Source organism: Mobula hypostoma, chromosome 1 (genome assembly GCF_963921235.1).
Source record: "Mobula hypostoma chromosome 1, sMobHyp1.1, whole genome shotgun sequence".
NCBI classification, from domain to species: domain Eukaryota; kingdom Metazoa; phylum Chordata; class Chondrichthyes; order Myliobatiformes; family Myliobatidae; genus Mobula; species Mobula hypostoma.
In genome coordinates, this window is record NC_086097.1 from 46,671,830 (window position 1) to 46,684,494 (window position 12,665).

The following is a 12,665-nucleotide window of genomic DNA, read 5'->3' on the forward strand; positions in this document are numbered from 1 at the left end:
ACAGAGGCTATTTTTTTGCTTTCAATTCAGGAACATGATTGAAACAGAATAATGGCTTTTCTTAACACTGAGAGGTTTTAACCAGATTATGTCAGCTAATAATCAATACAGATAAAATGAATATAAAGAAACCTTGATGTAAAGACTTCACAAGACACACAAAACACTACTGAGCTTCAATTAATATAGAATTAAAACATTTCCCAAGATTATGCAACATGATCTACTTCTTGCTTTAAAACTGGCTGTGTGCGGCCTCTTTATAAACTGACAATCGCGCCACCTTGTGGCCTGTTTTAAAGGTACACTTGCATTGTGCAGTGCTACATTTCCTGTATACCATGTGACTTCATTTCAAAAATGTAGTCAAAAGAAAATAGCGTGCAAGATGCAAGTTCTACAAGCTGCACAATTTTTCCCTCAGTTCCACCTAATGGATGATCCTTTAAATCAACCGTGGTGTCTAACGTGTCAATCATTGTGGATGTTTCCTCAGCACATTGTTGCTACAGGACCACTCAGGCTTAACTGTGCCTCTGAGGCCTGCCTCTGTAATAACTTATAGCTGACCTGCATGAGGAGGTTTCAGCCAGGTTAGATTGTCTTCCTCCCAACTCGCCACCACTCATGATCTCATCATGCTCGTCACCTGGCATAAACCTTTACCTGGCATGCATCACCAATTGCTCAACCACCGGCTCCCACACCCTAGCTTATCAACACCCACATCCTTCCTAGCCTTTTAAAAGCCCAACCCAGTCCCAACTCCAACCACCCGCTGGTAACCCAATTCCCATTTGCTCCAAACACACTTTTACTTTGCTTTATATATACACACACACACACACATAGTTACTGTAATTCACATTTTTTCTCTATTATTATGTGTTGCAGTATACTACTGCTACAAAGACAACAGATTTCATGACATACACTGGTGATATTCAACCTGATTCTGATTCTGATATAGTCCTAATCTATTCAACCTTTCCCTATAATCTCAAGTCCTGCCAACATCCTTGTAAAGTTTTTCTGCACTCTTTCAATCTTATTGACATCTTTCCTGTAGGTGGGTGACCAAAACTATACACAATACTCCAAATTAGGCCTCACTAGCATATTATAAAACTTCAACATAACATACCAACTCCCGTATTCAATACTTTGATTTATGAAGGCCAATGTGCCAAAAGCTTTCTTTATGACCCTATCTGCCTGTGCCACCATTTTCAATGAATTATGGACCTGTTTTCTCAGTTTCCTGTGTTCTACTGTTCTCCTCAGTGCCCTTATGATCACCTGATCTGTCATCCCTTGAACAATCTTTTATTGGCTCAGTATCCATGACACAATACGAGATTCAAGATTCAAGATTGTTGAATGTCACTTCTAGTACACAAAGGTGAAGGAGAACGAAATTATTGTTACTCCAGATCTGACGCAGCACAAAAAAACACAGTAAGGTGAAGAACACAATAATTTAAAAAAACACAATAGATACTGTATAAATACACAAGATAACTTATATATATTGCCTTTATGTACATAAAGTGACGCTAGATAATACTAGATCTGTAGATAAGGTGACTGGCAGGAAATTATAAAGTAGTGGTGGGGGCTATTGTGGGTGGGTTAGAGAGTGCAGGTGTTGATTAGCCTTACCGCTGTGGAAAGTAACTGTTTTCGAGTCTGGTGGTCATGGTGTGGATGATATGTAGCCTCCTTCCTGAGGAGAATGGAACGGAAGCAGGAATGGATGGGATCCTTCATAATATTGTTGGCCTTTCTCTGGCCCCTTTATGTATATATTGTGGTGTATTTAATATTTGAGTAATATAGTAAATACATTGTTTGATTAAGCACTCTGTTGTTTATAATAATTCATTATGGGTTAAATGTAAAAGTATGTGAATGACATATGTCATTACACCACAATGTCGTAAGTCTGCGCCTCACTAAAGTAAAATGAAGTAGACACATTTTACCAGGTTCCCATTTCTCTCTTTTGATTAATTTCTGGAGATTCACAACTTAACAGTGGCGACGAGTAAGTTTTAAAACGAACCTGACATGACCTCGATAAAGGTGCAGCACCTTTATTTTTCTTCACAAGGGGAGAAAGGGAGCCATTCGAGTTTTTTTTTTAAGTGCAGAACGTGTTTCTTCTGGAAGTCATCAGAGCTGGTCAAGTTAAAAACATACAGAAAATAAACAAAATTCACAGGTTCATAAACAGTGATTACCCGGTGATAACATTAAATAAATAGAAATGGCTGGCTACATCAGAAAGATAGACATGTTCAATTGCACCACAGATAACTGGCTGATGTATATTGAACAAATTGAGCAGTGTTTTGAAGCAAATGAAGTAGCCAAAGCCATTATGATTGCAGAATAGTTTAGGAATCAAAAGCAAGGGGATTCCATTTCAGCATACATGGCTGAATTGAAGAAATTGTCTGAGCATTATGATGAACATAATGATGCAGTGAGAAATCGTTTAGCTTGTGGAATCTTACAAGAAAGTATTCAAAGAACAGCTCCTAACTAAAGCACAACTTCCTTGACTTTCAGGGTGCCTTCAAAGCAATCTTGTGCAGCACAGCTCAACGGTTATGACTAAATATTCCCGGTTCAGCCGAGAATCACAATTGCTTCCAAGGTCTGTACAGTTAATAAAAATGGCTGAATGCAATTGAGTAATCCATCGCTGCTTAAAACTGATAGAAACAATGCTGATTATGGTTGTACTTCTTGCCGGACTCCTCATATGAAACGTAGCTGCAGGTCAAGGATACAAGTGTGTTTAAGAAAACAGGGTTTTCGACTCCCAGTACCAACTATCTTGCTGGCAAAAGTAGTCTGTAGTAAGTAAAATCAAAGATCTCAGATCTAGGGTGCTGTATTGCATAAGTCCTTTGTTTCACAGAATCGTGGTTAACCCCTTCTGTACCAGATGCAGTGATTCAGATTGACGGATTCACCATGCACCGTCGGCTGTCGAGTCTCTCAAATGCAGGGCTGGAGATGTTTGCCTCATGATCAACTCTTGGTGCACAAGTCAGTGTTGTCCCAATTCTGCTCACCAGACCTGGAATACCTCACAATGAAGTGCTGTCCATTTTACTTGCCGAGAGAGATTTCTGCGATCATTTTGGTAACAGCGTACATTCCACCACAGGCCAATGTCAAACAGACTCTAGATTATCTGAGCAATGGGATCAACATGCTTGAAACAGCTGTAACGCGCTGTAAGGTTTCACTGCTAATGTAATGGCCTCTCTGTAATGTTTCACTGCTGCGGTAATGGTTTCTCTGTAGCAGCAATGTTTGGGTTATGACCAGAGGTAACGTAGGCTTTGGAATATGTGCTAACCAATGAACGAAATGTTGTTCTTTCTGGTGGGTCTGGGAGCAGGGATTTTGCGGTCTTTTGCCGGGGAGAGATGAGGAGAGAAGACATGAATGGAGAGAGTTGGTAGGCTGCCGGACAGAGTGGACTTGAAGTGAGGGTCCGAGGGTCGGCTACACTCGGAGGAGGTCGATGGGGAACAAATGAACACAACCGTGAGCTCCAACGTTGCGCAGCAGACTGTTACATGAAAATGGGCCCTTTTCTTTTTTTTTGTTTCTTTACTAACCATATAGTCAAATTAAGAATTATAAAGCTCAATCATTTAATTGCATATTGTGTACTGTTTGTTATTTCGTGGTACTGATTTGTAACAGGGGACACATCGCGCAGCATCCACTCAAATGAGATTGTTTAAGTTTGGCCGGGCCGAGGGCTGTCTTCCCTTAGATTAAGCTGCTGGCCAAACGGTGAGATACACAGCACACCCTTTCACCATCACTACGGGGGATTTTAACCAGGCCAGCTTGAAGAAGTCACTCAATAATTACCATCAACAAATCACTTGAGTACCAGAGTAAACAACACACTGGACCACTGTTACACCACCATCAAGAATGCCTATCGTGCTATTCCACACCCTCACTTCGGGAAGTCTGATCACCTGGCTGTACTTCTACTCCCTGAGCATAGGCAGAGACTGAAGACTGCAGCACCAGTTGTGAGGACCAAGAAGGTATGGACAAGGGAAGCACAGGAGTGCCTACAGGACTGCTTTGAATCAGTGGGCTGGACTGTATTCAGGGTTTCATCTTCGAATCAGGATGAGTATGCTGCAGTTGTTACTGACTTCATTAAAACCTGTGTGGTTGAGAGAAAGCCTACGAAAAATTGCTGTACATTCCCAAACCAAAAGCCATGGATGAACCAGAAGGTCCATCATCTGCTGAAGGCTAGATCTGTGGTATTTAAGTCTTGTGACCCCGGACTGTACAAGAAAACCCAGTATGATTTGCAGAGGGCTATTTCAAGAGCAAAGGGATGATTCTGAGCAAGGTTGGAGGCGACATTGGATGCACGTTAACTGTGGTAGGATTTGCAAGATATTACTTCCTACAAAGCAAAACCCAATAGTATGAATGGCAGTGATGCTTCACTACCAGATGAGCTCAATGTCTTCTATGGCCACTTTGAAAAGGAGAACATAACTACAGCCGTGAAGATCCCTGCTGTACCCAATGACCTGTGATCTCTGTCTCGGAGGCAGATGTCAGGCTGCCTTTAAGGATGGTGAACCCTCGCAAGGCAGAAGGTCCCGATGGAGTACCTGGTAAGCCTCTGAAAACTCGTGCCTACCAACTGGCAGGGGTATTCAGCCTGACATTTTCAACCTCTCACTGCTATGGTCAGAAGTTCCCATCTGCTTCAAAAATCCAACAATTATACCAGTGCTTAAGACCATAAGATCATAAGACATAGGAGCAGAAATAGGCCATTTGGCCCATCAAGTCTGCTCCACCATTCAATCATGGCTGATCCTCTTTTACCCCTTCCCAACCCCATTCTGTGGCCTTTTCTCCATAACCTTTGATGCCATGTCCAATCAAGAACCTACCAATCTCTGCCTTAAATGCACCCAATGACTTGTTCCATAGCTGTGGTAAAAATTTCCATAATTCACCGCTCCGTGGCTAAAGAAATTTCTCCATATCTCTGTTTTAAATGGACACCCCTCTATCTTGAGGCTGTGTCCTCTTGTCCTATACTCCCCAACCATAGGAAACATCCTGTCCAATCTATTCTGTCTAAGCCTTTCAATATTCGAAAGGTTTCAATGAGATCTCCCCTCATCCTTCTGAATTCCAGCGAGTACAGACCCAGAGCCATCAGACCTTCCTCGTATGATAACCCTTTCATTCCTGGAATCAGCCTTGTGAACCTCCTCTGGACCTTCTCCAATGCCAGCACATCTTTTCTCAGATGAGGAGCCCAAAACTGTTCACAATACTGAAGGTGAGGCCTCACCAGTGCCTTACAAAGCCTCAGCATCACATCCTTACTCTTGTATTCAAGACCTCTTGAAATGAATACTAACATGGTGCCACTGACTCAACCTGCAAGTTAACAGTTAAGGTGTTCTGCACAAGGATTCCCATGTCCCTTTGCATCTCAGATTTTTGGATTTTCTCCTAGTTTAGAAAATAGTCTGCACATTTATTTCTTCTACCAAAGTGCATGACTATGCATTTTCCAACATTGTATTTCATTTGCCACTTTCTTGCCCGTTCTTCCAATCTGTCAAAGTCCTTCTGCTGCCTTCCTGTTTCCTCAACACTACCTGTCCCTCCACCAATCTTTGTGTAAGACTTGCTTTGCCTAGTGGCTTAATATAGGGGGCGAGAACCCCCTGCCCGGCCAAACTTAAGAAATCTCGTTTGGGTGGATGCTGCGCGATGTGTCCCCTGTTACAAATCAGTACCCTGAAATAACAAATAGTACACAATATGCGATTTACCGATTAAGCTTTATAATTCTTACCTCGACTATATGGTTAGTAGAGAAACAAAATATAAAAGAAAAAGGGCCCAAATCTTATTAAACAGTCTGTGTACAAAGTTGGAGCTCATAGTTTCCCCTTCGCTGATCCTCCTTCGATCGTCGCTGCCCCTCGGACCCTCGCTGCGAGTCTACCCCGTTCAGTGGTCTTCCAAATCTCTCCATTCGCATCTTCTCTCTTTATCTCTCTCTCTCCCTTTGGCAAAATCAACTGCTTCCAGAATCACAAGACAGGGCAACAGAATCCTGATTGGCTAACATGCAACCACGGTCCTGTTATCTCCAGCTATAACCCAAACATTGCTGCTACAGTAAAACCATTACATTAGCAGTGAAGCCTTACAGCACATTACAAATATCATCTGCAAACTTGGCAACAAATCCATCTATTCCATCATCTAAATCGTTGATATACAGCATAAAAAGGAACAATCCTAACACAGACCCCTGCGGAACAAAACTAGTCACTGGCAGCCATCCAGCCAAGGGTCCTTTTATTCTCACTCACTGCCTCCTACCAATCAGCCAATGCTCTAACCATTCCAGTAACTTTCCTGTAATGCCATGGGCTCTTAACTTGGCAAGCAGCCTCATTTGTGGTACCTTGTCAAAGGCCTTCTGAAAGTCCAAATATACAACATCCACTACAGCTCCTTTATCTGTCCTACTTGAAATCTCCTCAAAGAATTCAAACAGGTTTGTTAGGAAACATTTTCCCTTAAGGAAACCATGTTGACTCTGTCCTATCTTATCCCATGTCACTAAGTACTCTATAATCTCAGCCTTCACAACAGACTCCAACCAGTTAAGCTTAAAAAAGGCTAAAGCAGAATTAGATAAGATTTCAAAACAAATTAAAGATTTAGATAATATTTATGCAATTTCCCCTAATATTGATTTACTCAAACAAAGGGTGGAACTTCAATCACAATATAACCTATCACTAACTCATCCCATTGAGGGCTATTTGCTTAAGTTAAAGAGCCAGTTTTGTATGTTTGGAGATAAAAATAACAAACTGCTCGCATCTCAATTAAAAACAGCTAGAGCCAAAAGGCAAATTTTGAAAATTCGTGGGAAAGATGGTACCCTGGCTTGGGAATATGAAGAAACTAATAAGATTTTTCAAGATTTTTATATTGAACTTTATAAATCTCAATGTCCAGTACATTCTTCTGAAATGAATGCTTTCTTAGGAAAGATTGCTTTCCCTAAAATTTCTGTTGAGGATCAAAAAACTCTTGATGCCCAAATTACCGAAGCCAAAATTCATAAAGCTATTTTTTCAATGCACTCTGGTAAGGTCCCTGGACTTGATGGCTATCCTGTAGAATTTTATAAAAAATTTGGAAAATTGCTTTTGTAAATGTTGGAAATGTTTAAGGGTTCTTTTGTGAAAGGTGATTTACCCTCTACTTTCTATGAGGCTTCTATTTCTTTCATTCTTAAAAGGGATAAAGATCCTACTGACTGTGCCTCATATAGACCTATTTCATTATTGAACGTCAATGCCAAGATTCTGTCAAAGATAATGGCCAATCGGTTGGAGAATATTTTGGGTAAAATTATTTTTAAAGATCAAACAGATTTCATAAAGGGTCGTTAATCTTTTTCAAATGTTTGGAGACTATTTAACATTATATATTCGTCCTGTTTTAAAACTCCACAATGCGTCATCTCTGTGGATGTTGTAAAAGCATTCGATCGAGTGGAATGGGAATATTTATTTAATGTTTTAGAGAAATTTGGCTTTGATGTTAATTTTAATAATTGGATTAGAATGATATATAAAGCTCCTATTGCTACTGTTGTCACTAACAAATGTAGGTCTCCTTTTTTTCATCTTTCACGGGGAACAAGACAAGGTTGTCCGTTAAGTCCTTTGTTATTTAATTTAATATTAGAACCCCTTGCTATTGCTCTTCGTGAAGGTAAAAATATTCATGGGATTTGTTGTGAATGAGACCATTCATAAGATTTCTCTTTACGCTGATGATTTATTTGTTCATATATCTAATCCCGAAGAATCTATTCCTGCCTTGCTAAAATTATTCAATGAATTTGGAGATTTTTCAGGATATAAAATAAATTTTGGTAAAAGTGAATTGTTTCCTTTAAATGAATCTGTCTCTATATATGATAATACTTCTTTCAAAGTCACGGATTCTTTTAGATATTTAGGTGTTATAATCACTAAAAAATATAAGGATCTTTATAAAGCCAATTTCGTTCCTTTGGTAGACTCTATGAAGTATTTATTTAATAGATGGAGTCCACTTACATTTTCACTTGTTGGTCGTATCCATATAGTTAAAATGATGATTTTACCAAAATGTTTATATTTATTTCAGAATATCCCTGTTTTTTGATTAAGAAGTTTTTTGATTGGATTGATTCTATTATTTTATCTTTTATTTGGAATAATAAAAGACCAAGAATTAGTAAGTGTTACTTACAAAAGTTGAAAAAGGATGGAGGTCTTGCTTTGCGTAATTTAAGCATGTATTACTGGGCTGTTAATGTGCGATACATGTCCTTTTGGTTATATTGGGTTGATAAGAATGATAGGCCAATTTGGGTAGACCTGGAATTGAAAGCTGTGAAACAGTTTTATTTAACCTCATTATTGGGAGTTGCTTTACTTATACAATTAGCTAAAGTTGCTAATTTAAACCTATACCCTGTGATTAAGCATTCTTTACAAATTTGGCTCCAGTTCCGCAATTTTGTTAATCTTAAAAGATTTAAACTTTGTAGGTTAATTTATCGAAATGACTTTTTTAAACCTTCTTTGAGTGATCCAATTTTTTTACTTTGGAAAAATAAAGGTATTAATTCTTTTTGGGATTTATTTAAAGGAGATATATTGATGTCTTTTGAACAATTAGTTGATAAATATTCTCTTTCATACTCACACTTTTTACAATACTTTCAAGTTAGACATTTCTTACAAAAATATTTAAGTAATTTTCCCTACATATTGGAGGCTGACCTGTTAGATACTATTATGAGTGTGAACCCTTCGAAGAAGGGTTCTATTGGAAGAATTTATAATTTATTATTACAATGGGATAAGCATCCTTTATTTAAGATTAAACAAGATTGGGAAAAGCAACTCAATTTGACTTTTATGACGGAGGATTGGACGCGGATTCTGAAGCTAGTTAACTCTTCTTCAATCTGTGCTAGTCATTCACTGATTCAATTTAAAATTGTACATCGTTACCATTTGATGAAGGAGAGATTGTCTAAAATATTCCCTAATGTTGATAGTTATTGTGATAGATGTAAAACCGAGACAGCTACACTGACACACATGTTTTGGTCTTGCTTTATACTAGAACAGTTCTGGAAGTCAGTTTTTTCGATAATTTCTAAAGCACTTAAAATTAATTTACAACCTAACAAATTAACTGTGCTTTTTGGAATAATTCCTCAAAATATCCACGGTATCTCTGTGTCTGACTAACATGTTATTGCATTTGTTACATTGATAGCTAGGAGAGCCATTTTGTTGAAGTGGAAGGATACAACGGCTCCCATTTTGTCACAATGGTTCTCTCAAGTGATGCTATGTCCTAGTTTGGAGAAAATTAGAAGTCGAACCTTTGAACCTTCATTTGATTTTGAGAAAAGATGGGGTTCACTTGCTCGTTATTATCCTTTGGGTTAATTGATAGATTTTCTCCATGATCTAATTGTAAATTTTTGGGTTTTTTTTCTTGCTTGCGGTTTGATGTTTATACTTGGAAGCTTTTTAAATGACGCATGGCTCTGGGGTTGTACACCTAATGGGTTTTTTCCCACTTTTTCTGCTTAGTAGGTTTTTTTTATTATCACCAAAATTTTTCAATCTTTAAAATAATGTTTTTTTTTCCTTGAGACATTGTAAGTGTTGCTTACTTTGATGTACTCGTGTTATTTTTGAATAATATAATATTAATAAAAAGATTGAAAAGAAATAACAAACTCCAACATCTTCCCAACCACTGAGGTCAGGTTAACTAGTCTATAATTTCCTTTCTGCTGCTTCCTAAGGACACCCATCACCCAGGGCATGCCCTCTTCTCATTGTTATTGTCAGGAAGAGGTACAGAAGCCTGAAGGCACACACTCAGTGATTCAAGAACAGCTTCTTCCCCCCTGCCATCTGATTCCTCAATGAACATTGAACCCATGAACACTACCTAATTTTCTTAATATATAGTATTTCTGTTTTTGCACTATTTTAATCTACTTAATAAACATGTATACACTCACTGTAATTGATTTACTTATACATTTTTTCCTCCTATATTATTATCTATTGCATTGTACTGCTGCTGCTAAGCTAACAAATTTCATGCCACATGCTGGTGAAAATAAACCTGATTCTGACTCACATTTAAAGAGCAGTTGAAATTGCTGTATCATTAGAAACATGAGCCAAAGACACAATTAAATTGCAGTCATTCCACAAATGTACTTGCATGGCATTTCAAAGATACTGAACCTAAACCTGAGAACTCCTGTGGGATTGACATTCATAACAGTGAAATACTAAAACCAACAAGCCACATTGGGCTTGTATATGGTAAAAACAAGACAGCCAGCATTGTGGGGCTGTGATTAGCCAGACAACTACAACTTGATTAGAGATCTATCCACCATTTACATGCCACATTCCTGGTAATAAAGTCAAAAGAAGGCAAATTAAGGAAGGTACTGCATGAACATCTCTATTTTTTCCAAAACTGATCTGCGCAATGCTTACAATCTAATTCGTATGACAGAAGAGGATGAGTGGAAAGTGGCATTCAGCCCCTCTAATGGCCACTATGAGTACCTTGTGTTGCCTTCGGTCTTGCCAACACCCCCACTGTTTTCCAGACCCTGGTTAACAAAGTGCTCAGAGACGTGTTGAACTAATTTGTTTTCTTGTACTTAGATCACATACTTATCTATTCTCAAGAACACACCCAGTATATCTGCAGGGTTCTCAGACAGCTCCTAGAAAGTAACCTGCATACCAAGCCCAAGGAATGCAAGTTCCATAAAGACCAGGTGTCATTTTTGGGCTATATACTTATCCCATCCAATGTTCAAATGGACCTGGGTAAAGTTCAGGCAGTCACAGAGTGGCCCAAACCATCTATAGTCAAACAGGTGAGGCCCTTCATGGGTTTGCAAACGTTTATCTCCACTTCATCCGGAATTTTGGCTTTATTACGGCTCCCATAAATGCACTCGCCAGGAGGTCCTTGGCAGGATTCTATTGGATGGACGGTGCCGACCGAGCATTTTTGGGGTTAAGGTGATGTTTCACCACTGCCCCAGTCTGCAACACCCAGACCCATCACAGATATTCATAGTCAAGGTGGATGCATCTGAGGTTGGCATTGGAGTTATCCTCGCTCAGTTCTCTTCTGCAGATAGCCGGATGCATCCTTGTGCCTTTCTTTCCAATCGCTTGACTCCAGATGAGAGTAATTATGATGTTGGGAACCGGGAGCTACTGGTTACCAAGAAGGCACTGGAGGAATGGCCAAATTCTAGAGCGGGCAGAGCATCTTTTCTTGGTTTGGACAGAGCACAAGAACTTCTCCTACATTCAAGAGCAAAGAGACTCAATTCCCATCAAGCTGGGTGGGCTCTCTTCTTCACCTGATCTAATTTAATCCTCACCTATCATCCCAGCGGCAAGAATACCAAGGCTGATGCTGTCTCCTGCCAATTCAACGGATCTCAAGACAATGCCAATCCAGAGCCCATCCTTCCTCGCTCGTATATTGTTGCTCCAGTGATCTGGGGAAGAGAGGCAGAGGTGTAGGTCGCCCAAAAGTCAGATCCAGGCCCGGGTGGGGGACCTCCCAACTGGCTGTTTGTCCCTACTGCAGTGCAATACTAAGTGATGGAATTAGGGTCACTCCTCCCATCTGGCTGCCCGTCCGGGAATTCAATAGACCCAGCAGTTTATTAAGAGGCAATTTTGATGGCCATCTATGTCCCAAGATGTCCACGACTTTGTAACTGCCTGCCCCACCTGTACTCAGAACAAGACGTCATGCCAGCGTCTTGTACGTCAGCTATCTCCGCCGCCTGTGCCCCACCACCCCGGTTCCATTTCTTGGTGGATTTCATCATTGGGCTGCCTCCATCCAAAGAAAACACCATCATTTTGGTCTGTGGATCGATTCTCCAAGGCTGCCCACTTCATTGACCTCCCTAAGCTCTTGTTGGCTCGTGAGACTGTCACACTCATAGCTCAACATGTGTTCAAGCTCCACATCTTCCCTCAAGACATAGTGTCTGATCGTGGCCCACAGTTTACTTTGTGCTTTTGGAAGGCTTTCTGCTCTCTTGTAGGAGCCACGGCCAGCCTCTCGTCTGGGTTCCACCCCCAATCCAAAGGCCAGCCTAAGAGAGTGAATCAGCAGTTGGAGATGACCCTGCACTGACTTGCATCTCCCTACCCCATGTCCTGGAGATCCCAACTGGCTTGGGCAGAGATTGCCCACAATAACCTCCAGTCATCCTCAACTGGAATGTCCCCCTTTGAATGCCAGAAAGGGTTCCAGCCACTGCCCTTCTCTTCCCAGCCACCAAGAGCTTGACGTAGGAGACCCTGCTGCTGAACAGCTGATCCAATGCTACAAACACACCTGGAGACGAGAAGTCAGGGCTTCTCTGCTGCGCACCCAGGAACAACATGCACAGCAGGCTGATCGGTTGGCATCAAGGGATCTTCCCCTGAAAGTCGAGAGCTTCAAATTGGCAC